Raw genomic sequence first — 25,273 nt, 5'->3', positions numbered from 1 at the left:
AAAAGAATTATAGTTAACAATATTAATTCTGCCTATTGAGATCTCTTTCTTCTTTCCTGTTGCTCATTAGGGCTATGATTAACTGCCCATAGGTGAGTTTATAAGCTTTCTTCATCCAGAATGTAGCTGACAGATCCCACTTCGCCCCACTTTACAATGGTCTGTCTATTTGTCTCTCTCCCCTACCAGGCGGTAAGCTCAACATCAGTGGAGATTTTACCTTATTCCTTCTCTGTGCTCCCAGAGCTGAGTCTAAGTAATTCCTCGGGCAATGCTTTTGAATCAACATGCATTGACATGAAGGCACGATTTCTGCTGTAATTACACCTTCAGTTGAACCATGATTTACATCCACCCCATCCTGCAAACATAGAGGACAGAACCCCGTACCTGAGGTGTTTTGAAAATACATTTCTCTGAAAACTGATTAGAGTATTTTCTCCCTTAATGACATCTGCAAAGTGATAGATTGACTGTTAGAGTTGCTTAACGGGGGCCATTAAAGAGGAAAACGTATTTGTATGAGTGAGAAGGAACAGGCCGCCAGTAGCTGTTGCAGCAGTGGGGTGAACCCATGGATCGGAAATAGGAAACATGCACGCAGTGTATTTTGGAAAGAAGAAAATTGAAATAAAGCAGAAAAAATAAATATGGAGCCAGCGGTGCTCTGTGTGGGCTGAAAGTTTGATCCTGGGGAAGAGAATAATGGAAAGGAAGGAGAGAAAGAATTTACTGCGATCTTAGTAGGGAAGAAAGGGTGATTTGATCCGTGGCGAGACCCATCCAGGAGACAGGGAATTCACATCATTTCAGGCTCCCTCAAATGCTATGTTTAGATACGGTCTGTGTTAGCATACCTGTGGCAATGAGGGTATTTGGCTCGCAATGTGTTTTGAATTTTAAGATGAAGAGAATTTCCTAAGATTTGCCCATTTTAAAGATGAAATATTATAGGACTAAAATTGAGAAGAGCCACTTTTCTGTGATTACAATCTAATGCGTATCATTCCGACTGGGAGTAGTGGATGCCTGTACATGGTGTTTCAGAGTCCGCGCGAGGGTATGGGTAGTTAAACCTATGTTTTGTAACTGTGGGTATTAACTTGTCTAAAGTCCAATATCCTGGGGATGCTCTCTTAACTAGCCCTTTGGCACAGCACTTTGCTTTGGTTTCAATATCTGAAGAAATGATCCATGACATCCCAGCGCTGTGGTGGGTCGAAATATACATTTAATGAGTTTCTTCACCAACGCCCATCAGGATTTTGGTTGGTTAGGCTCTGACACTCAGTTCTCTCCACCTTGTACACATGTGCTGGCAACTCGCTCTGCAGGAGGCTGGGTGATGGTGTCTCTGATGATACAGGAGGAGGAGACTGTCTTTGATCTCGAGGAATCTGCATTCCGCTGCCGAGAGGCCACGTGGATGGGGATGGCGGGGGGAAATAGTAAAAAACTGATAATAACATTCATACTTAAAACAACTGTGGTGCCAGGCAGAATGTGATGAGCGATAAGTGAGGCCTTAACAAACAGCTGAGAGGGCTGAGGTGAGTCCAAGAAGGAAAGACTAGGTCCATTCGGGGAGCTGCGAAATGCCTTGGGCATTGGAGAGAAACCTGGAGAATGAATAGGACTTTAATGTCAGGATGGGGAGGAGCAGCCTTCAGAGGTCAGGAGCATGGCAGACACAGGGGTGCACCCGAAGGGAAGGGTGAAGAGGCCCAAAGTGGGCAGAGGGGTTGAGTCTGTCAATGGGGAGGGGGAAGCTGGAGAGATGACCAGAGTCCAGGTGATACTGATGATGGAAGACACTTCTGAGCACTCACCAAAGGCTGAGTCAGTCTAGGTGCCTCTTAGTTCTCATAACTACTGGCTCTCCAGTAAGCTTTCTTATTCACCTTGTTTGAGAAATAGGTGTGTAGGGTTAAAGCTATGGTTTTTCTAGTAGGCAAGTACAGATGTGAGAGTTGGACTGTAAAGAAGGCCGAGCGCCAAAGAGTTGATGCTTTCAAACTGTGGGGCTGGAGAAGACTCTTGAGAGTCCCTTGGACTGTAAGGAGATCAAACCAGTCAATCCTACAGGAAATCAATGCTGAATATTCATGGGAAAGACTGATGCTGAAGTTCCAATCTTTTGGCCACCTGATGTGAAGAGCCGACTCATTGGAAGAGACCCTGATGCTGGGAAAGACTGAGAATTGGAAGAAAAGGAGATGACAGAGGATGAGCCGACTGTGGCTCAGATCATGAATTCCTTATTGTCAAAATCAGACTTGAAGAAAGTAAGGAAAACCACTAGACCATTCAGGTATGACCTAAATCAAATCCCTACCATTGTACAGTGGAAATGACAAATAGATTCAAGGGATTAGATCTGAAGAACTATGGAAGGAGGTTCATGACATTATACATGGCATCAAGACCATCCCCAAGAAAAAGAAATGCCAAAAGGCAGAACGGTTGTCTGAAGAGGCCTTACAGATAGCTGAGAAAAGAAGAGAAGCGAAAGGCAAAGGACAAAAGGAAAGGTACACCCATTCGAATGCAGTGTTCCAATGAATAGCAAGGAGACATAAGAAAGCCTTTCTGAGGGATGGGATGGGGAGGGAGGTGGGAGGGAGGGTCAGGACGGGGAACACATGTACACCCATGGCTGATTCATGTCAATGTATGGCAAAAACCACCACAATGTTGTAAAGTAATTAGCCTCCAATTAAAATTTAAAAGAAAGAAAGAAAGAAAGCCTTACTCAGTGATCAATGCAAAGAAATAGAGGAAAACAATAGAATGGGAAAGACTAGAGATCTCTTCAAGAAAATTAGAGATACCAAGGGAACATTTCATGCAAAGATGGGCTCAATAAAGGACAGAAATGATAGGGACCTAACAGAATCAGCAGATATTAAGAAGAGGTGGCAAGAATACACAGTAGAACTATACAAAAAAGATCTTCACAACCCAGATAATCATGATGGTGTGATCACTCACCTAGAGCCTGACATCCTGGAGTGTGAAGTCAAGTGGGCCTTAGGAAGCATCACTATGATGAACAAAGCTAGTGGATGTGATGGAATTCCAGTTGAGCTATTTCAGATCCTGAAAGATGATGCTGTGAAAGTGCTGCACTCAATATGCCAGCAAATTTGGAATACTCAGCAGTGGCTACAGGACTGGAAAAGGTCAGTTTTCATTCCAATTCCTAAGAAAGGCAATGCAAAGAATGCTCAAACTACTGCACAATTGCACTCATCTCACACACTAGCAAAGTAATGCTCAAAATTCTCCAAGCCAGGCTTCAACAGTATGTGAACCATGAATTTCTAGATGTTCAAGCTGAATTTAGAAAAAGCAGAGGAACCAGAGATCAAAATGCCAACATCCTCTGGATCATCAAAAAAGAGAGAGTTCCAGAAAAACATCTACTTCTGCTTTATTGATTACGCCAAAGCCTTTGACTGTGTGGATCACAACAAATGGTGGAAAATTCTTCAAGAGATGGGAATACCAGACCACCTGAACTGCCTCCTCCAAAATCTGTATACAGATCAAGAAGCAAAAATTAGAACTGGACATGGAACAACAGACTGGTTCCAGATCGGGAAAGGAGTATGTCAAGGCTACACATTGTAACCCTGCTTATTTAACTTATATGCAGAGTACATCATGAGAAATGCTGGGCTGGAAGAAGCACAAGCTGGAATCAAGATTGCCATAAGAAATATCAATAACCTCAGACAAGCAGATGACACCACCCTTATGGCAGAAAGCAAAGAAGAACTAAAGAGCCTCTTGATGAAAGTGAAAGAGGAGAGTGAAAAAGTTGGCTTAAAGCTCAACATTCAGAAAACTAAGATCATGGCATCTGGTCTCATCAGTTCATAGCAAATAGATGGGGAAACAATGGAAACAGTGACAGATTTTATTTTGGGGGGATCCGAAATCACTGCAGATGGTGACTGCAGCCATGAAATTAAAATATGCTTGCTCCTTGGAAGAAAAGTTATGACCAACCTAGACAGCACATTAAAAAGCAAAGACATTACCTTGCCAACAAAGGTCCATCTAGTCAAGGCTATGGTTTTTCCAGTAGCCATGTATGGATGTGAGAGTTGGACTATAAAGAAAGCTGAGTGCTGAAGAGTTGGTACTTTTGAACTATGGTGTTGGAGAAGACTCTTGAGAGTCCCTTGGACAGCAAGGAGATCCAACCACTCTATCCTAAAGGAATTCAGTCTTGAATGTTCATGGGGAGGGCTGATGCTGAAGCTGAAACTCCAATACTTTGGCCACCTGATCTGAAGAATTGACTCATTGGAAAAGACCCTGATGCTGGGAAAGATTGAAGGTGGGAGGAGAAGGGGATGACAGAGGATGAGATGGCTGGATGGCATCACTGACTCAATGGACATGAGTTTGAGTAAACTCCAGGAGTTGGTGTGGACAGGGAGGCCTGGCATGCTGCGGCCCATGGGGTTGCAAAGAGTCAGACCCAACTTAGCGACTAAACACCAACAAAGCAATGAGGAGTCGCTGGAGGTTTTGCTTGAGATGCACTTAAATACCACCCCAGCAGGAAAGTCATCTGACTTGTCAGAAGGGTATTTTGAGAGTCTGGGAGAGGGAATGGGGATCTGGGGCAGAGCAGGGGCAGGAGAGAGGGAAAGGGACACACAGGAGATGCAATATGAAGGTAGACACCTGGGCTGGCCCTAGATTAGGCAGGAGTGAGGGGCTGTCCAGACAGGCGGGTGGGAGAAGGGGACACCATTGTTTGGAACCAAAAATCAGAAGCAGTTTGATATATGGAGAACAATGGGAGTGAAGTTTTGGACTAGTGTGTTCTGAGCAGTTCTCCGATGGAGGTGAACAAGGGGATGTTGGAAACATGGACTGAATCTCAGAGGAGCCACAGGTAAAGAAATGGGACCAGGGATGGTCAAAGAGTAAGACAAAGGATGCTGAGAGAGAATAAAGAGAAATAAAAGAGGATACAAGTAAGTCCTTGGGGGATATGACTGGGGGAGGGAAGGGGAAGAACAAAAGTCCACCAAGCAGAAAGTGAGTGGATAATCAGGGCAGCCGATGAAAGACCATAAAATCTTCTGACCCAGTAGCAACAGGTAGAAAGAACTTTCTGAAGACACTGCCACAAATAGCCCCCTGACCCACATGTCAGAGGACAGAAGAACATGTTTGGAAGCTGAAGGAGAGAAGCTGCAGAGAGTCTGAAGAAAAGATGGGGGAGAAGGGCTGTGTAGCTCCCTCCCAACTCACCCTCCACATAAAAAGTCAGAGGAATTGAAATTATCATTTGACTGGTAAATCAGAGTCTCAGAGGCTTGGAGGATGAGGGAGTGAGTGAGTGAGTGAAAGTCGCTCAGCTGTGTTGGATTCTTTGTGATCCCATGGACTATACAGTCCATGGAATTCTCCAGGCAAGAATACTGGAGTGGGTAGCCTTTCCCTTCTCCAGGGGATCTTCCTAACCCAGGGATTGAACCCAGGCCTCCAGCATTGTAGGCAGATTCTTTACCAGTTGAGCCACAAGGGAAGCCCAAGAATACTGGAGTGGGTAACCTATTCCTTCCCCAGCGAGCTTCCAAACCCAGGAATTGAACTGGGGTCTCCTGCATTGCAGATGCATTCTTTACCAACTGAGTTAGGGCTTGGAGGGTGACTACATCTAAATCTGTTAATGGCACAAGTTTCTTTTCCTTCATTTCCCAGTTTAAGTGTGGTTAACCCATTCCCTTTCCTTTTAAAGTCAATCAAGTTATTCCATAATTTAACATACATCATGATTTTAAAGTGTGTTAGTTGGTCAGTCATGTCTAACTCTTTGCTATGTTCCTCCCTCCCGCCAGGCTCCTCTGTCCACAGGATTCTCCAGGCAAGAATACTGGAGTGGGTTGTCACGCCCTTCTCCAGGGAATCCTCCCAACCTAGAAATTGAATTCGGGTCTCCTGCACTGCAGGCAGATTCTTTACCATCTGAGTCTATGCTTAGCTCAGAGGCTGGTTATATGTGTTCCCAAAGGAAGATTCCAGCAACTCAGGGTCCCTGGGAACTGGATGAATACCTCATCTTTGCAAGTTCCGTGATTTAGCTCTCTGTGACACTCTGGATAAAGTACAAGTCCTTTCTTGAACGTGTTTCCAGTAAAAAAGGAAAGATAATGCAGTGTCCAGATTTGCTAATTACGGCCATGATTAAAGCAAGACTTTTCAAGTTGATTTTTTTGTAAGATCGGCAACCTTTCAAGACCTGGCAGATAGTGTTAACGATGCAGAGAGAGCAAGAAAACAAGGCCAGGTCCTTCAGAACAAGTCCTTGCCGCTGGCTTCAAACTTACAGTTTCAAGTTTGTTTTGCTGGGCAGATCTTCTACTTTTTTTGGTGCTATAATAGGATTAAGCAAAACTTGTGTGTGTGTTAGTCACTCCATCGTGTCCGACTCTTTGCGACTTCATGGGCTGTAGCCCGCCAGGTTCCTCTGTCCTTCGAATTTTCCAGGGAAGAACACTGGAGTGAGTAGTCATTTCCTTCTCCAGGGAATCTTCCTGACTCAGGGATCGAACTTGGGTCTCCTATATTGCAGGCAGATTCTTTACCATCTGAGCCATCAGGGAAACCCCAAGCAAAACTTAAGCAACACCTAAAATGCTACTTTATAGTAGTTTTGAAAAATATGTGAATAGAGCTTTTAAAAAAATCAAAGTCCTAATTTGTTTAGAAAACAATCAAGTGAGTAATCTTTTGGAAACTTCTAGATAAGAGAATATGAATATCTGATAACTGTTCTTTTTTTTCAACTTTTTGTTGAGTTATATCTGATAAGTATATTGAACAGTAAAAGCATAAACATGAAGATGTAAAAGAGGACCTCAAAATCATAAAATGTGGGGGAGGGGAGTGAGAAAATGTAGATTTTTTTTTTCCCCCCCAGAGTGTGTTTGAGAAGAGTTCTTGAAGCCCTAGAGAAAAAATGATGAGAGGGAAATGAGAAAAGCCTCAAGGCAAATAAGGGTGGAAACCTGACAAACACAGGGCCATCTGTGAAGAGGGGCAGGTGGTCTCAGGAAGAGATTTTGAACTTGGTACTGACATTCTTGGATGTGAATTTCAGGTGTGCAAACTCCCTTGGGTGAGGTGCCCTGACCGTCAAAGCCTCAGTGTATATAATGTGGCTATGGGAAGCAATCAACAGAGGCTGGTCCCTTCTCCCCCCATTCCTGGTTCCCGCCCTCCTCTACTCATCCGTTACCATCACTCCCCACCCCAAAGGCAACACAAGGTTTTTCTTTAAGGCAGCTGGTGAAAAAATACATAAATAAAAGTTAGACTTGAAAGTGGAATCCCTGCATTGGAGTCTTCACTTCTGCTCTGTGTCATCCTCTGAAAGTTACCTAACCTCTTAGTTTCTTATCGGTAAACTGGGAGAAATTCCGACTCACAAGAAGAAAACAGGAGAGCCAGATGAGCTGGTTTTTGTAAAAATGTGGGGAAACCACGTCTGGTTCTATGAATTAGTAGGGAACTGGCATTCTCAAAATGACCCCCTGTTCCTCCCTGAGGACCTAATTCCCTTTTTACACAATTATGCTTTTGAAAAACTTGCTTTATAAAGAAACTCACAATTCCACAGTCAAGGTTACCCCCCGTACAAAATCTGCAGGCAGCTTTTTAATTTTTTTTAATTTTTAAAAGGGATTATACCCCTGTAATGACTCAAACTTTGATGGAGAAGAGTTATTTATGGCAACACTCGTTTACTGTGCTTCCCTCTAGAAATGACTGTAGTTCTCAATGCAAAGTGAATCAGAAATTACTCTTGTAACTTTTTTGGAGGCCCTTCTTTCTTTTCTTTTAAAAATACATAGAGGCATTCAAAAGGTAACTTTCTCCTAGGTTTTACAAGCAGAGGAGAGTGACAGAGAGAAAGTCTATGAACGTGGCATATCATTGAACTATGCTCTGGAATTTGGGTGGGTCTAGGAAAAAGTACAGACTTCAGTGGAAAACATGTATGGGTGTGGGTGAAACCTCTGTAAACTATAAATTGACTACATACTGCATAGGCTGAAATGGAAAGAAACCGCAAGGCTCCCAAAATCCGAAAAGAGACAGAGTGAATTGGCACCAGAGTAATACCAGGTGCCTTGGGAGTTGGGGATGTTCACAATTAGCAGCAGTCTTTACTGGCTCCATGGGACCTGGTAGTCAAAAGCATCTACGATGGTGTCCGGCAGTTACCTGTTCCAGGACCTGCTTATCAGGTTCTCCAACTCCTGACTTCACGCCCCCATTTTGGTGCTTCTAGATTCATCCCACCTTGTTGCCTTTGTCTGCAGGGTCTCTTCCCCGAAAACTCTCGTTTCTTTCCTTTTTTGATCAGAATTTCATTATCCATCCTTCAAGACTCTACAAGGCCTGTTAGGCTCAGGTTTTCCCTTCCCCCTCGAGCCTGACCACTGCATGCTTCCTAAATTTCATTTTCTTGAGGCTGAGTCAAACCAAGAATGTGTTTCTGCCACTTAGAACTAATCACATGTCGATGTCCTGATGCGGACATTTGTTAGGTGCTGTTCCTGCCTCTTTCCCCATCAGATTGCCAGCCCCTGGACCGTGGAGGTCACGTCACACTTGACTGAGTGACAGCCAGCTGACTACCCTCTGCAGAGTCCCATTTTTCACCTTGAGTTGGGCACATTCAGCTCACTGTTTGCCATCCCAGTCTGAGGCCAGGTGACTTTATCATCTCTCTTTTGTAAAAGAAGGAAGCTGAAAATCAAGGAGACTAAGCCCCTTGTTCAAAGTCACCAGCCCAACCACTTTTCATAAGGCATCTCACTTCCTCGCCAAGGTGACCCTGTTAGGTTGACACTGACTCCGGCTTTCAGTAATTTGCCCTTCCCCGCCACTGTTGTAACCAGAAGACCTGAGATTTGAACCCAGGTCTGTGTGTGGCTCCGAGCCTACGCATTCACACTTGATCATGTAGCTTCCCTGTCACAGAATGCTCAAGACAAATGGGGTATGAAATAATAATAAATGGATACGCAATGAATGATCAATCTCATTTTGTCAAAACTAAGGGACTATGACAAAACCCTGAAATGTGACCAGAGAAGTAGTATTCCCTCACCCTCTCTCCACCTTTCCTTATATAAAGTTATAAATACATATATATAGAGAGTGTATATGTAGAGTGTATGTATATATATGTGTGTGTGTATAAATATATATATATATATATATATAGAAGGCAAAGGAGAAAGGGCTGGCAGAAGATGAGATGGTTGGATGAAGTCACCAACTCAATGGACATGAACTTGAGCAAACTCCAGGAGACAGTGGGGGACAGAGGAGCCTGTCATGCTGCAGTCCATGGGGTTGCAAAGAGTCAGACATGACTTTGTGACTGAACAATAATATGAACATATATAAAAATAAAATTAAAAAATATAAATACCAAAGGTATATATATTATTTTCTCGATACCTTTTTTTTTCGTTTATTTATATTAGTTGGAGGCTAATTACTTTACAATATTGTAGTGGTTTTTGCCATATATTGATATGAATCAGCCATGGATTTACATGTGTTCCCCATCCTGAAACCCCCTCCCACCTCCCTCCTCTCCTGATACCTTTTTTAGAGCAGCTGTAGGTTTACTACAGAATTGAGAGGGAAGTTCAGAGGTTTCTCGTTCACCACCTGCTCCCACACAAGCACAGACTTCCACATAATCAACATCATGCACCAGATGGTAGATCTTTTTTTTTTTTTAACCAAGGATGAACATACACTGATCCACCCTAACCATCCCAAATCCATAGATGGTCATAGGGCTCACCCTTGGGTTAGGACACACGTGTAATGGTGTGTATCCATCATTATAATATCATGTAGAGTGTTTTCCAGAGAAGGGAAAGGCTACCCACTCCAGTATGCTTGTCTGGGAAATCCCACCGACAGAGGAGCCTGGTGGGCTACAGTCCATGGGTTGCAAAGAGTCAGACATGACTTAGCGACTAAACCACCACTACCAGAGTATTTTCACTGCCCTAAAAATCCTTCATACTTCTCTATTCATTCTTCCCTTCCCTAATTTCTGGCAACTACTGATCTTTTTCTGTTTCCATAATTTTTCCTGTTTCAGAATGTCATGCAGTTGGAATCATTCAGTAAGCAGCCTTTTCAGATTGGCTTCTTACACTTAGTACTATATACACTGAAGTCTTCTTCGTGTCTTTGCTTGGCTTGATAGCTCATTCTCCCTGTATATTTATGAGAGAATCAAGACAATACTTGACTCTTCGCTTTAAAGTAACAGGCTAAAAGAATTTATAAACATGTTAATGTTTAAGAGAGTGACTATTTTATCACCTGAGTCACCTACGCTTCCATAACTGCCCCGTGCCTCATAAAGAATTTCAAATATACCAGATATGTTTCTAGTACAATTTCTTGAATAGCCGAAGATGTTTCTGAGTTGCAGCATGGCTCTCATCTCATGGAGCCAAGTTCCCAGCGGCCCCAGGAAACAGCAGAAGCAGCAGGTGTCTTAGCTGCAAGAACTTCCATCTTTCTAAATCTTCTCAGTGCAAAACTGAGCAGGACATCTTCCCAGACGAGTGTTCTTATAAAACTACTGTGCCTGCTTAAATAAGCTCATGTTTGGAGTTCAGGCTCTCTTTGCTTTATCTTGAAAATTCACTTCATGGAAAGTTAAAGCTTCAGCGGTATCAGAGAAATCAGTGTGAACCCCTGTCCTATTACAGATGAGGAAACCAAAGCCTGGGGGGCCATGCGACTCACCTGGGGTTTTGCAGCACGTAGTGGAGCTGATGAAGCCTGAGACCTGTCACCAGGGATCCTCTTAGCCCAGGAGGAACCCAAAAGGAAAGAGTGAACCTGAACTCAGAGGGATGCCAAATAACGGAACTGTCTTATAATTTGGAAACAGAGGAGAGGAGTGAATGGAAATAATCAAAAAATCAGTTAAACATTTACAGTTTTTCTATAAAAAGATAGAGGAGTCCTACTTTTCCTAAACTGTTGACATTTGTCAACATGTCCTTCTCTGAACTCTCATTCCGAACAGAAGTCCTATAGACATTTTTTTTGTCATTGTTCAGTTGCTAAGCTGTGTCCAACTCCTTGCAACCCCATGGACTGCAGCATAACAGGCTTCCCTGTCCTTCACCATCTACTGGATTTTTCTCAAACTCGAGTCCATTGAGTCGGTGATGCCATCCAACCATCTCATCCTCTGTTGTCTCCTTTTCCTCCTGCCTTCAATCTTTTCCAGCATCAGGGTCTTTTCCAATGAGTCAGTTCTTTGCATCAGGTGGCCGGAGTATTGGAGCTTCAGCTTCAGCATCAGTCCTTCCAATGAATATTCAGGGTTGATTTCCTTTAGGATTGTCTGGTTTGATCTCCTTGCAGTCCAAGGGACTCTCAAAATTCTTCTACACCACAGTTTGAAAGCATCAATTCTTTGGCGCTCAGCATTCTTAATGGTCCAACTCTCACATCCATATGTGACTACTGGAAAAACCACAGCTTTGACTATAAGACATGTTAGTCTCTTTTCTAATCAGGAAGTGGTGAGCCTGTGTGCCGTGGCCCTGGCTGCTATGGCCCGGTCATTGTTACCATGTGCAGATTGTCCACATCCTGTCCTGAGGTGACTGTGGGAATGGACTGTGCAGGGAAGAAACGTCTATAGACATGAACTGGGAGGTCCCAGTAAAGAAGGTGCACAAGATCCAGCCAAAATCATGGGAAATTTCTAGCATGTTATCATTTGTTTGAAATATTTATCCACCACAAGCGTCTGTGTAGTTACCTGACATTTTAAAAACCGACCGCAAGACCTGTGGCTTAGTGCCAGGATCAGACCCAGGAGGGAAAGTATGAAGCCCTAGGACAGCTCTGAGAGCTGCTAAAATGTGAGGTTTTCCCAAGTAATTTCCCAAGGTCCCAAAACCCTCTGGATATAAATCAAGAGAGAGCAAGAACTCCTGGTGTCCCCTGGCACCTCTGACGAATAAGATAACCCTGTGCTGCCTCCCAGGCCTTGGTGCTAGTGCTGTTCGGCAGTTATTTTTGTCAAATAGGGCTTCCCTGGTGGCTCAGATGGTCAAGAATCCACCGGCAATGTGAGAGACCCAGGTTCAACCCCCGAGTCAGGAAGATCCCCTGGAGAAGGGAATGGCTACCCACTCCAGTGGTCTTATCTGAAAATTTTCATGGACAGATGAGCCTGGTGGGCTACAGTTCATGGGATTGCAAAGAGTAGGATATGACTGAGTGACTCACACTTTCAGTATTTCAGCTTAAAAAAAAATCTGGGGCTGTATCAGATACAATTATCTTATGACGCAAGGGGACAGTATTTTATGCATACAAACCAAGCCTTGTGCTAGATGCATTCCTGGCCCAAGGGCTCTGTCCTTGGAGGTGGGCAGGGGCTGCTGGGGTGGGGACAGAGGCCCCTGCTTCACGTCCAGGTTCTGCCTCCAGGGTGGAGGGCACTTGCGGTCCACACCCTGGGCTCTGATGTGAGCACAAAGCCTAGAGGTGTGGATCACAAACCAGCCTCCCAGCACCTCACGCTTCCTCTCTGCAGAGCCAGGCTTCTTCATCACTTCCCCAGATGGCTGGGATCTTCAGCTGAGCTGAGACCAGAACCTAGACGCCAGGTAAGACCCCAGAGCCTTTCCACTGATCACCAGGGTAGTAGAAAAGGAAGGGAAAATAAAACACCCTCAAAGGACCAGGGGATTTCTGGAAGATCCAACCAGAGTGATGGACCTCAGGCACGATTTTTTTCCCTTACTCTCTTTAACTTGTATATATCTTACTGATTTGAAGAAAACTTTCACTTTGGAAACTTCCAGTGCTTAAAAATGAATAAGCACTATTGTGCGTGCTTGCTCAGTAGCTTCAGTTGTGTCTGACTCCTTTGAAACCCCAAGGACTGTAGCCCGCCAGACTCCTCTGTCCTCGGGATCGTCCAGGCAAGAATAGTGGAGTGGGTTGCCATGCTCTCCTCCAGGGGATCTTCCTGATTCAGCGATTGAACCCGCGTCTCCTGCATTGTGGGCAGATTCTTTACCCATTGAGAAACCTGGGAAGCCCAAGTGCTACTCTGTGACGCTGTAAATAAAATATTCATTTTGTCAGAAAAGCTAGCAATTAAGACTACTACCCTATATTGTAAAACTGAAATCTCAATTTATTTGCATAAACAAAGATTTTGGTATATAAAACTAAAATAGAATTGTCAGGCCAAAGCCTCCCTTCAACAGTACTTCACTGAACATGCTTCCATAAAGAACAATTAGCTATTAATCCAGATTAAATTTATAAGTAAATAATTTGGATTAATAGATAATTGTTCTTTATGGAAAAGTTAGTTTGAGTTTTGACCCTTAAAGTTGAATTTTGACCCTTAAAGACCTTGATTTCAGTGAGAAGATGTATAAAAATGCAACTGTTTGAAAAAGCACAGATACTTAGGCTTATTTCTTTCAAGATCATGTATATTATTATTTGCAAGTCACATCACGTGAGATTTTTTTAAATATTAAAAGATAGTAGTTCACCAGCACCCTAGTGATCACATTTTAAGTTTTCAGAATCCACTCAAGGTCTCAGTTCAGTTCAGTCTCTCAGTCGTGTCTGACTCTGAGACCCCATGGACTGCAGCATGCCAGGACTCCCTGTCCATCACCAACTCCTGGAGTTTACTCAAACTCATGTCCATTGAGTCGGTGATGCCACCCAACCATTTCATCCTCTGTCGTCCCCTTCTCCCACCTTCAATCTTCCCAGCATGAGGGTCTTTTCAAGTGAGTCAGTTCTTTGCATCAGGTGGCCAAAGTATTGGAGTTTCAGCTTCAGCATCAGTCCTTCCAATGAATATTCAGGGTTGATTTCTTTTAGGATGAACTGGTTGGATCTCCTTGCTGTCCAAGGGACTCTCTCAAGAGTCTTCTGCAACACCACAGTTCAAAAGCATCAACTCTTTGGCACTTAGCTTTCTTTATAGTCCAACTCTCACATCCGTGCATGACTCCTGGAAAAACCATAACTTTGACTAGACAGTCCTTTTTTGGGGAAGTAATGTCTCTGTGTTTTAATATGCTGTCTAGGTTGGTCATAACTTTTCTTCCAAGGAGCAAGTGTCTTTTAATTTCATGGCTGCAGTCACCATCTGCAGTTATTTTGGAGCCCCCTAAAATAAAGTCCATTACTGTTTTCATTGTTTTCCCATCTATTTGCCATGAAGTGATGGGACTAGATGCCATGATCTTAGTTTTCTGAATGTTGAGTTTTTAGTCAACTTTTCACTCTCCTCTTTCACTTTCATCATTAAAGATTATTAAAGATTTATCTTTAATATTGATTATTTTTATTTATTATTATTATTTATTATTAAAGATTTGCTCAAGGTCTGGCTAACTCTTATTCATAAATTTTGAGAGGGATTAAAAAGGTCCTACATATGGCACTGGGAACTATATTCATCATTTGGTGATAAAACACAGTGGAAGAGTATGGAAAAGAATGTGTGTGTGTGTGTGTGTGTGTGTAACATATATATGTATACACACATGAATCATTTTGCTATACAGCAAAAATTAACACAATCTTGTAAATCAACTATACTTCAATTAAATAGATCTTTAAAATAAGATCCTACAGATATTACTGTAAATTAATCTTAGTTCTGAGAGACAAATCACATTTGCATCACTTTATCTAGTATTCCTACCTATTATCACCCTAATATTTGAAAAGATCCTTCTCTCTCGCTCTCTCTCAATACCTTTTGACCAATATTTCTCTCTTTTCTCCCATCACTCACAAAGCAATTTCCCAGGTTTGCAAATATTAGAACTCATTCATTTCTAATCATTTGCTAGTCAGTCCTATCAATGTCCTTTAAAAAACCTACCAATTACACTGTTCAACTACCCATGACACTCGAGATGTCTCCCACCACTCCTGAGTTGTGTATTTTCACAGATCAGCTTATCTTAAAGCCAAGATGGCCCGAAGGGTTTTGTGTGCCCAGACTTAACCGAGTCCTGTTTGCTCAGCCGCCGCATTTCCGAACACTAACAGTTAAACATCAGACGTAGACGTTAAGGGAGGGAATCAACTCAGAGCTTCACATGTGCTCTCAGGATCAGCACTGACCGTGCTGGGAGAGAACTCTGAGGTCATTTCGTCCGAACCTCTCATTTTACAGATGAGGAAAACAGGACTAATTGATAGCTAGCAATACCAAATTACAGCTCTCCTAAAACTCGATAGCAGAGTTCGTAGGCTTCTTAATGTGCTCAATTACTATCTGGATTCCATAAGCTGATGAGTCTGCTCTGACCTTGAGCATTTCCATTCTGCGGGTTTCCAATGTTTATGTTTCTAACGTGGTTTATTTGTCATCTCGAGTCCCAGGCACCACTGGAGATCTTTCCAATACCTAACTCAGAGCACCCCACCTCTTCCCATACCTCAGCCAACACTTCCAGGCTGCAAAGTCGTCACAAGTGTTATGGAAGATGCCAGCCTCATGCTTGGGCAGCTTCTAGGGCCTTTGCGGCTGGTTGAACGTCTTTCTTCAGTCCTTATCACTCCCCCTGTGCTTCTCAGGAGGCAGCCCAGGTCTGTTCGACATTTTTCAGCCTTGTCCCTCCTACACCAAAGAACTGAAGCATCAGTGCTTGGACTAAGGGTTTAATTCCCCAAATTTCATTCTCCACTGCTCAAAAAATTCTTATAACTTTCTCATCTTTTTTGTTCTTCTCTACACCTGGACTAGAAGCTTCATGGAACAAGCATCTTGTCTGTACTCTATCCCCAGCATCTAGGTGAGTCCGGAAAATAATAAGGGCTCTTGACATGTACATGTGTAATGAATGTAACCTTTCCCCTTCCTTCCTCTCTTAGGGAAGCAGGTAGTCTTCCCCTCCAGTCTAAGACCTAACCCCCGAGGAGCATCAGTGCCTCCTTGTTCACCTTGAAATCTCTGACCTCTGGATCACGTCTTCATTCTTGAAATTGTGCCTCCTTAGTCATCCCCTCTGATGAGTTTCCAGAACTGTCCCACCAGCTGGTGCTCTTCCTCCAGATGCTTTGCTAGAAAGTTCTCCCTGTCTTCAGTACAGGCAGTCCCCAAGAGTCTAAGCTCAGCTGCTTTCTTGTATTGGTTTCTTTTGCAGAGCTCATTGACTCACAGGTGGTCAATGTCTATATCTTATACAGTAATCTCCAAGTCTCCATTGCCAGCCCCCAATTTCTAGGGATGGACTCCTCAAAGCAAACGTGCTCAGAGCCAACCTCGTCATGTTGCCTCCAACACCCTCTGCTTCTCAGGCAGGGCTACCTCTTCATCCAGAGGCCAAACTCAAGTCATCTCAGCTCTTGGTCCCCACCTCCACTTCACATCTAATAGAGGTGTGAGGCTTACCTGCTGGCGAGCATAGGTGGTGATACCTCCAGATTCGTGCATTGCTTCATGAATTCAACAGCCTCCTAAATAATCTCTTTATAGCTATTCTCTCCTTTTCAATCTATTTAGCTAGATGTGCCTGGCTTCTTTTTGCCTGTTGAAAGGTCAAATTTTTCAGTTTGATCTCCATGGCCTTTTAAAATCTGTGGCCCGTATAGCTTTCAATCTGCCTGCATACTACCTTTCTATAGGTACTAGAGTGATTCTCAACTATGGTCACACATTAGGAGCAAATGAGGAGCTTGGAAAAAGTACCCAAATTGCAGCTCCTACTCACATCTCCACCCTCCCCCCACCTCCCTGAAATAGTCTGATTCAACTGACCTATGGTGGGGCCCAATATTTTAGTGCCTTTTACAATTTCCCATGTGTTTCTTACATGCTGTGATAGTTGGTAGTCAGGATATACCTTTTGATCCAATCCAGTGAGGGCAATTAAGAAAGTACTTTGCTACAACCCCGTATTTTGCCTGGGAAATTCTCCTTGAAGGTAATTCTCTTTGCTCTATTCTTCCTACAGAAAATGCATAAAGACTTCTGTGATTCTTCTCATTGGAGTCCATCCTTTTCCTGGAAATCTTTAGTACGTTTCCTGGAAGATTCTGTGTCAGATAAGGCCAAAATGTAGTGTTAGAATAAGACAAGATCTCTGTCTTTTCACAGCTTCCCATCTTCTGGGATGAAGGAAACAAGAAACATATAAAACAGCAAGTATCATAAATTTCATATAGAAATATGGAGGTGTCCGTGAGATAGTGTTTAGGCATAAAGGCCTCTAACAATTTATGTGCAATAAATGTTGCATGATCCTTGCCCTCAAATGTACACTGATGACATATACATAAATTGCTATTGTTGTTCAGTCATGAAGCTGTGTCTCTTTGTGACTCCGTGGCTTGTTGCATGCCAGGCTCCCCTGTCCTGCATTGTCTCCTGGAGTTGGCTCAAATTCATGTCCATTGTGTTGGTGATGCTCTCTAACCATCTCATCCTCTGTGGCCCCCTTCTCCTTTTGCCTTCAGTCTTTCCCAGCATCAAGGTCTTTTCCAATGAGTCTACTCTTTGCATCAGGTGACCAAATTATTGGAGCTTCAGCATCAGTGCTTCCATCAAATATTCAGGGTTGATTTCCTCTAGGATTGATTTATTTCTTTGTAATCCAAAGATGTATTTGAGATGTATTTCAAAGACTACCTTTTTTCTTAAAATAGTGTAAATGTCTGCTGAATCAATGAATGGGTGAGTGAGTGAGTGAATGAATGAATTAATAATATGTTAGTGATTAGGAGTCATTGGGAAATACTGGCAGCTTCAAGAAAAACAGTGCCATAGTTCAGAGCCTGCCCAGGGTGGAGGGTGTCCCACAGGAGTTCAAAGACTCACGTCATCATTTTCAGTCCTAAGCTATGTGTGGGTTTAGCAATTTCCCTCAACCATTCATTCCATGCTGCTGCTGCTGCTGCTGCTGCTAAGTCGCTTCAGTCATGTCTGACTCTCTGTGACCCCATAGACGGCAGCCCACCAGGCTCCCCTGTCCCTGGGATTCTCAAGGCAAGAACACTGGAGTGGGTTGCCATTTCCTTCTCCAATGCATGAAAGCGAAAAGTGAAAGTGAAGTTGCTCAGTCGTGTCTAGCTTTTAGCGACCCCATGGACTGCAGCCTACCAGGCTCCTCTGTCCATGGGATTTTCCAGGCAAGAGTACTGGAGTGGGTTGCTATTGCCTTCTCTGATTCATTCCATAGTCTATTTTAAATGGTAATAAGAATAGCATAGTAGAAACTAGGTCCATTCTCTTATGACTAGAATGTGGTAATGATCTGTCCTAAACAATACTTAACCTCTTTGAATTTAATAAGCAAATCCTAGAGATCAAATGTGATAATTTGATGGCTAATGGGAAGAACTGGGGTGGAGGTGGGTGGAAGAAACACCTGCCCAGCCTATAGGTCCGTGAGAATTCCTCCTTCCTTTTGACCTTGCTACGGTCTTCAAGGTAAGTCCTTGTGTCTCTTAAAGATGTTGTTGAGAAAGCTGCTAAAAATGGACACCAAACGAAGGACTTCCTTGGCTGTCCAGTGTTTAAGACTCTGTGATTCCAATGCAAGGGCTGTGGGTTCAATCCCTGGTCAGAGAGCTAAGATCCCACATGTCATGCAGTGTGACAATAAAAAGTGTCCAAATAAAAAGAAATAGCCACCGAATGAATGAAATCAAATCAGTCAGTTCAGTTGCTCAGTTGTGTCTGACTCTGCGACCCCATGGACTGCAGCATGCCAGGCTTCCCTGTCCATCGCCAACTCCTGAAGCTTGCTCAAAATCATGTCCATCAAGTTGGTGATGCCATCCAGCCATCCCATCCTCTCTGTCCCCTCCTTCTTCTGCCTTCAATCTTTCCTAACATCAGGGTCTTTTCCAATGAGTCAGTTCTTCACATCAGGTGGCCAAAGAATTAGAGCTTCAGTGTCAGTCCTTCCAGTGAATACCCAGGACTGATCTCCTTTAGGATGGACTGGTTGGATCTCCTTGCAGTTCAAGGGACTCTCAAGAGTCTTCTCCAACACCACAGTTCAAAAGCATTGATTCCTTGGCACTCAGCCTTCTTTACAGTCTAACTCTCACATCCATACATAATTATGAGAAAAACTCAAAATGAAGACAAATAGGACCCTGCAATAATTTTCAGGCTAATTGGAGGTGGGGTGGGGCACAGAATTAAACAAGTGAGGAACCAGTGCACATGTGAAAGTCATTGTGCTTCTCCAGTGGAAACCTCTAATCCTTCAAGTAATTAATCATACTCTAAGAAGTAAACCATCCTTGGGGAGAAATCCGTATCTGAACATCCATGTGCTCTGAGGATGCTAGTGAACTGTAGCATCAAGAGTCATTGACTGAGTGAGCTGAAAGGGTTAGCCCAGCTTCCGGGAGAGTCTGACTCAGATAAAAGGAAATGTTTCTTAATCCAGAGGATTTCAACACTATGGAAACATTTCCCACAAAGTTACAACAATGTGCAAATATAAATCACTTCAAAGAAGCCATTTAAAAAACTTTGCCTGGCATGATACATGCGACGAAACTGCTCACATGTTCTGGGCCCTGTCTTTGACATTTATTCATCCTGTAATTTATGGATACACTATTAATCCACTTATTTATTCGTTGACTCATTTATAGAGTCATGAGTATGAGTTATCATTTTTTCTTGGTTTGAGCATCTGCTATATGCCAGGGGCTGTGTTACTGAGGGTAAAACGATGACTGTGGGCCAATCCATGCCTGCATGTAGAAGGGAAGAAGAAACTCGGAGAGGAAGCCACGATGCTGTGGTGAGTGTATTCATATGACACTTTACAGTGGTAAAGGAGAAGCGGGATCTTAAATGAAGATGCGGTAGGGGAGTTAGCCAAGGGGAAAACCCAAGGGACCAATGAGGGATCTGGTTCTAGGACAGACTTTGCAGGCAGGAGGGACATTGGGAGCCGACGCAGCTGTAAAACGGTGGGGCGGCTTACCGCATGGTTAGAAGGGAAAGTCACTCATCATTGTCAAAGCCCGGACCACAGAGGGAACATCCAGAGATGTGAGCAACATGGTAGCCGGAAGATTCAGACACTGGGTAAACAGATTACAGACTTTAACACGTGAGACCGGAAGACTGCCTGAGGACTGGCACAGGGAACTGACTTGGAAAAGTTCTCCTCCTTGCAAGGTTCTGGTTGCGGCTACAGAGGGGCGGGCTCTGAGTGGCAGGCAGCTTGGAGAGGTGGCAGGAGGAGCCACGGGGGTGCTGAAAAGCTGTGAAAGGGCAGGGGAGCAGGAGGGGGAAGCAGGGATCACTCAGGAGATAAAACAGCACACCGTGTGGCCATGGAGGAAGGGGGTGGGGAGGCAGATGCCAGCATCCGGGGTTGGGGTCTGAGGATGCGCTCACAGAGGTAAACAACACAGGGTGAGGAGCCCTTCCAGGTGAGGTTGCGGCAAGGCGGGGCAATGCGGCTTAGGGAGCACTGACTCTGTAGGTACACCACCATCCGTGTCTTCCAAGGGTAAACATTGGACTGCGCAACAACGGACTGCGGCAAAGTTGTTTTCCCTCCACTTAGCTCATCAATTCAACCGATAGATAGGAACTTTTTTTTTTTTGAGACCCCCAAGCTGCTTTTCCAGAACTGGAAGATTCCAAGCTCCCTTTGTTTCCGTTCATGCATTCACTCATTCATACATTTGCAAACACTAACCTCAGAAAACTAAGATCATGGCATCTGGTCCCATTACTTCATGGGAAATAGATGGGGAAACAGTGTAAACAGTGTCAGACTTTATTTTTTTGAGCTCCAAAATCACTGCAGATGGTGATTGCAGCCATGAAATTAAAAGACGCTTACTGCTTGGAAGGAAAGTTATGACAAACCTAGATAGCATATTAAAAAGCAGAGACATTACTTTGCCAACAAAGGTCCGTCTAGTCAAGGCTATTGTTTTTCCAGTGGTCATGTATGGATGTGAGAGTTGGACTCTCACAAAGCTGAACACTGAAGAATTGATGCTTTTGAACTATGGTGTTGGAGAAGACTTTTGAGAGTCCCTTGGACTGCAAGGAGATCCAACCAGTCCATCCTAAAGGAGATCAGTCCTGGGTGTTCACTGGAAGGACTGATGCTGAAGCTGAAACTTCAATACTTTGGCCACCTGATGCAAAGAGTTGACTCATTGGAAAAGACCCTGATGCTGGGAGGGATTGGGGGCAGGAGGAGAAGGGGACGACAGAGGATGAGATGGTTGGATGGCATCACCGACTCAATGGACACGAGTTTGAGTAAACTCCAGGAGTTGGTGATGGACAGGGAGGCCTGGCATGCTGCGATTCATGGGGTCGCAGAGTCAGACACGACTGAGTGACTGAACTGAGCTGAACTGAAGCCCCTGCCAGAACCTAGGCACCGGCATAAATCAGGTAACATACGGTAGCTCACATTCCAGGGAGAGGCAGTGGGGTGTGATGGATAGCCAGCTGGCTTTTGAGTCACAGACCAAGATCTGGATGTTGTCACCACTACTAACTAGTTGTGTGACTTTAGGCAAACTCTCTAACTTACTAGAGTCTCCATTTACTTATTTTGACCAGAGTTTTACCAGAGTTGCTCAGAAGTTTAAGTAAATGAACTGCCGACACCTATGTTCTCCGCTACTGGTAGCTATTAGTTTGATAATTATTGTTGCAACTAGACATATGCATGGGTCCATGCTCAGTTGCTTCAGCCGTGTCCAAGTCTTTGCCACCCCATGGACTGTAGTCCACCAGGCTTCTCTGTCCATGGGATTCTCCAGGCAAAAATACTGGAGTGGGTTGCCGTGCCCTTCTCCAGGGGATCTTCCCAATCCAGGGATCGAACCTGAGTCTGTTACATCTCCTGCATTGGAGGTGGGTTCTTTACCACTAGTGCCACCTGCAAAGCCTTAATTAGACTTCATATCTGACTCTTTGCGACCCCAGGGACAGCCAGCCAGGCTCCTCTGTCCATGGAATTCTTCAAGCAAGAATACTGGAGTGGGTTTCCATTCCCTTCTCCAGAATTAGACATATACAAGTAAGCAATTCCACTACACTGAGATAAATACTCTGGGAGGCAAAACCACAAAGTAAGCACCTAACCCATGGGAACAGGTAGGGAAAGCACCTACCTAGAATCAGCAATGTCTCAAAAAAAAAAAAAAAAGATGTGACTTGTTAATAGTGCTGCTATGAACACTGGGATGAATGTGTCTTTTAGAATTGTGGTTTTCTCAGGGTACGTGCCCAGTAGTGGGATTGCTGGGCTGTATGGTAGTTTTATTCCTGGTTTTTAAAGAAATCTCCATTCCCTTCTCCATAGTGCCTGTATCAATCTACATTCCCACCAACAATGCAGGAGGGTTCTGTTGCCATACTTAGAGAACAGACTTGTGGACACATCGGCGGGGAAAAGAAGGTGGGGTGAATAGAGAGAGTAGCATTGACGTATACACCATGTGGAAAATAAATAGCTAGTGAGGACCTGCTCTGGGGAGCCCAGGCTGGTGCTCTGGGATGACCTGGGTGGGGCGGGATAGGGGTTTGTGGGAGGGAGGCTCCACAGACAATGAGTGTATATATATATATATAATTCTGGCTGATTCGCATTGTTGTACGGCAGAAAGCAATACAACATTGTAAAGCAGTTATCTTCCAATTAAAATAAAATTTTAATTTATAAATAAATGCATATGAGAAAGCAGAGGGGGACAGGATGGGGGCTTTCAGCAGGTGGCCCTGTATGATCCAACGCACTGAATCTGTCAATAGAGGACCAACCCATGGGGACAATGGAAAGCTATTCAGCAGGGAGCAGGCTGCAGACTGACTGGTGTCCAGGCTAATACGTGGGCGGGGCCAATTCCTAAGGGTTTCCTATGCTCTGTTCACGAGGTCGGGAGCTGAGGCTTTGGTTTGTACGTTAGCAGTCCCCAACCTTTTTGGCATCAGGGACCAATTTCGTGGAGGATAATCTTTCCATGGACCATAAGTGGCGGGGAATGCTTTGGGGATGATTCAAAGTGCTTTCCATGTATTGGTTACCTTCTCTCTTTATTTTTTCTTTTTGTATAATTACATTTTATTTAAAAGCCTCTGGAAGGACATATATCAAACTGTTGACTGAACTGAACTGAATTATTTCTCTCTCTCTAAATATATATATATATATATATATATATATATATATATTTTTTTTTTTTTTTTTTTTCCCACATAGAAGCTTGTTGGAATACAACTCACATCAGTTCAGTTCAGTCGCTCAGTCATGTCGGACGTACTCTTTGAGATCCCCTGGACTGCAACTTACATACCTGTGTTACTTTTATGTATCTTTAAAAACCCTTTTTATCTTGTATTGAGGTATAGCTGATTAACAAACAATTGTTGTCATATTTTAAGCGAAGGGACTCAGTCATACATATATCCATTCCGCCCCAAATTCCCCTCCCATCCAGGCTGCCACATAACGTCGAGCAGAGTTCCCTGTTTGCATCTGTTTTCTAATCTAATGCTGCCGCTAATCTGGCAGGACGTACCCATCCACGCCCAGAGTTCCTCTTCCTCTTTGCTCTTCCTCACTTTCTGCCTTTAAGGTGGTGTCACCTGTGTCTGTGAGGTTATTGATACTTCTCTAGCAATCTTGATTCCAGCTTGTGCTTCATCCAGCCTGGCATTTGCATGATGTACTCTGCATAGAAGCTAAATAAGCAGGGTGACAATATACAGCCTTGAAGTATTCCTTTCCCAATTTGGAACCAGTCTGTTGTTCCATGCCCAGTCCTAATTCTTGCTTCTTGACCTGCATACAGGTTTTGCAGGAGTCTGGTAAGGTGGTCTGGTATTCCCATCTCTTTAAGAATTTTCCACCATTTGTTGTGATCTATGCAGTCAAAGGCTTTAGCATAGTCATTGAAGAAGAAGTAGATGTTTTTCTGGAATTCCCTTGCTTTTTCTATGATCCAGTGGATGTTGGCAATTTGACCTCTGGTTCCTCTGCCTTTGCTAAATCCAGCTTGTACAACTGGAAGTTCTCAATTCACATACTGTTGAAGCCTAGCTTGAAGGATTTTGAGCATTACCTTGCTAGCATGTGCAATGAGTGCAATTGTATGGTACTTTGAACTTTCTTTGGCATTGCCTTTCTTTGGAATTGGAATGAAAACTGACCTTTTCCAGCCCTGTAGCCACTGATGAGTTTCCCAAATTTGCTGGCATATTGAGTGCAGCACTTTCACAGCATCATCTTTTAGGATTTGAGAAAGCTCAGCTGTAATTCCATCACTTCCACTAGCTTTGTTTGTAGTAATGCTTCCTAAGGCCTACTTGAGTTCACACTCCAGCATGTCTGGCTTTAGGTAAGTGACCACACCATTGTGGTTATCTGGGTCATTGAGACTTTTTTGTACAGTGCTTCTGTGTATTCTTGCCACCTCTTCTTAATCTTTTCTGCTTCTGTTAGGTCCCTACCATTTCTGTCCTTTATTGTGCCCAACTTTGTGTGAAATGTTCCCTTGGTATCTCTAATTTTCTTGAATAGTTCTCTAGTCTTTCCCATTCTATTGTTTTCCTCTATTTCTTTGCACTGATCACTTAAGAAGGCTTTCTTATCTCTCCTTGCTCTTCTTTGGAACTCTGCATTCATCTATACCACTTTTTTCAGATTCCACATAAAAGTGACTTTATATGATATTCGTCTTTCTCCTTCTGACTTACTTCACTCTGTATGATAGGCTCTAGGTCCATCCATGTCTCTACAAATGACCCAGTTCCATTCCTTTTTATGGCTAAGTAATATTCCATCATATATATATATATATATATACACACACATATATATATGACACACACCATATCTTTTTGATCCATTCCTCTGTTGATGGACATTTAGGTTGTGTCTATGTCCTGGCTATTGTAAATAGAACTGCAATGAACATTGGCTTGCATGTGTCTTTTTTGAATTATGGATTTGCCTGGGTATATGCCCAGTAATGGGATTGCTGGGTCACGTGGTAGATCTAGTTTTAGCTTTTTAAGGAAACTCCATACTATTCTCTGTAATGACTGTAGCAATATACATTCCCACTAACAGTGCAAGATGGTTCCCTTTCCCCCACACCCGCTCTAGCACTTGTTTGTAGATTTTGTGAGGATGGCCATTCTGACCAGTGTGAGGTGATATCT

The sequence above is a fragment of the Cervus elaphus genome, chromosome 19 (genome assembly GCF_910594005.1).
Source record: "Cervus elaphus chromosome 19, mCerEla1.1, whole genome shotgun sequence".
NCBI classification, from domain to species: Eukaryota; Metazoa; Chordata; class Mammalia; order Artiodactyla; family Cervidae; genus Cervus; species Cervus elaphus.
The sequence above is the reverse complement of the archived record's forward strand: the minus strand, read 5'-3'. Positions refer to the sequence as shown.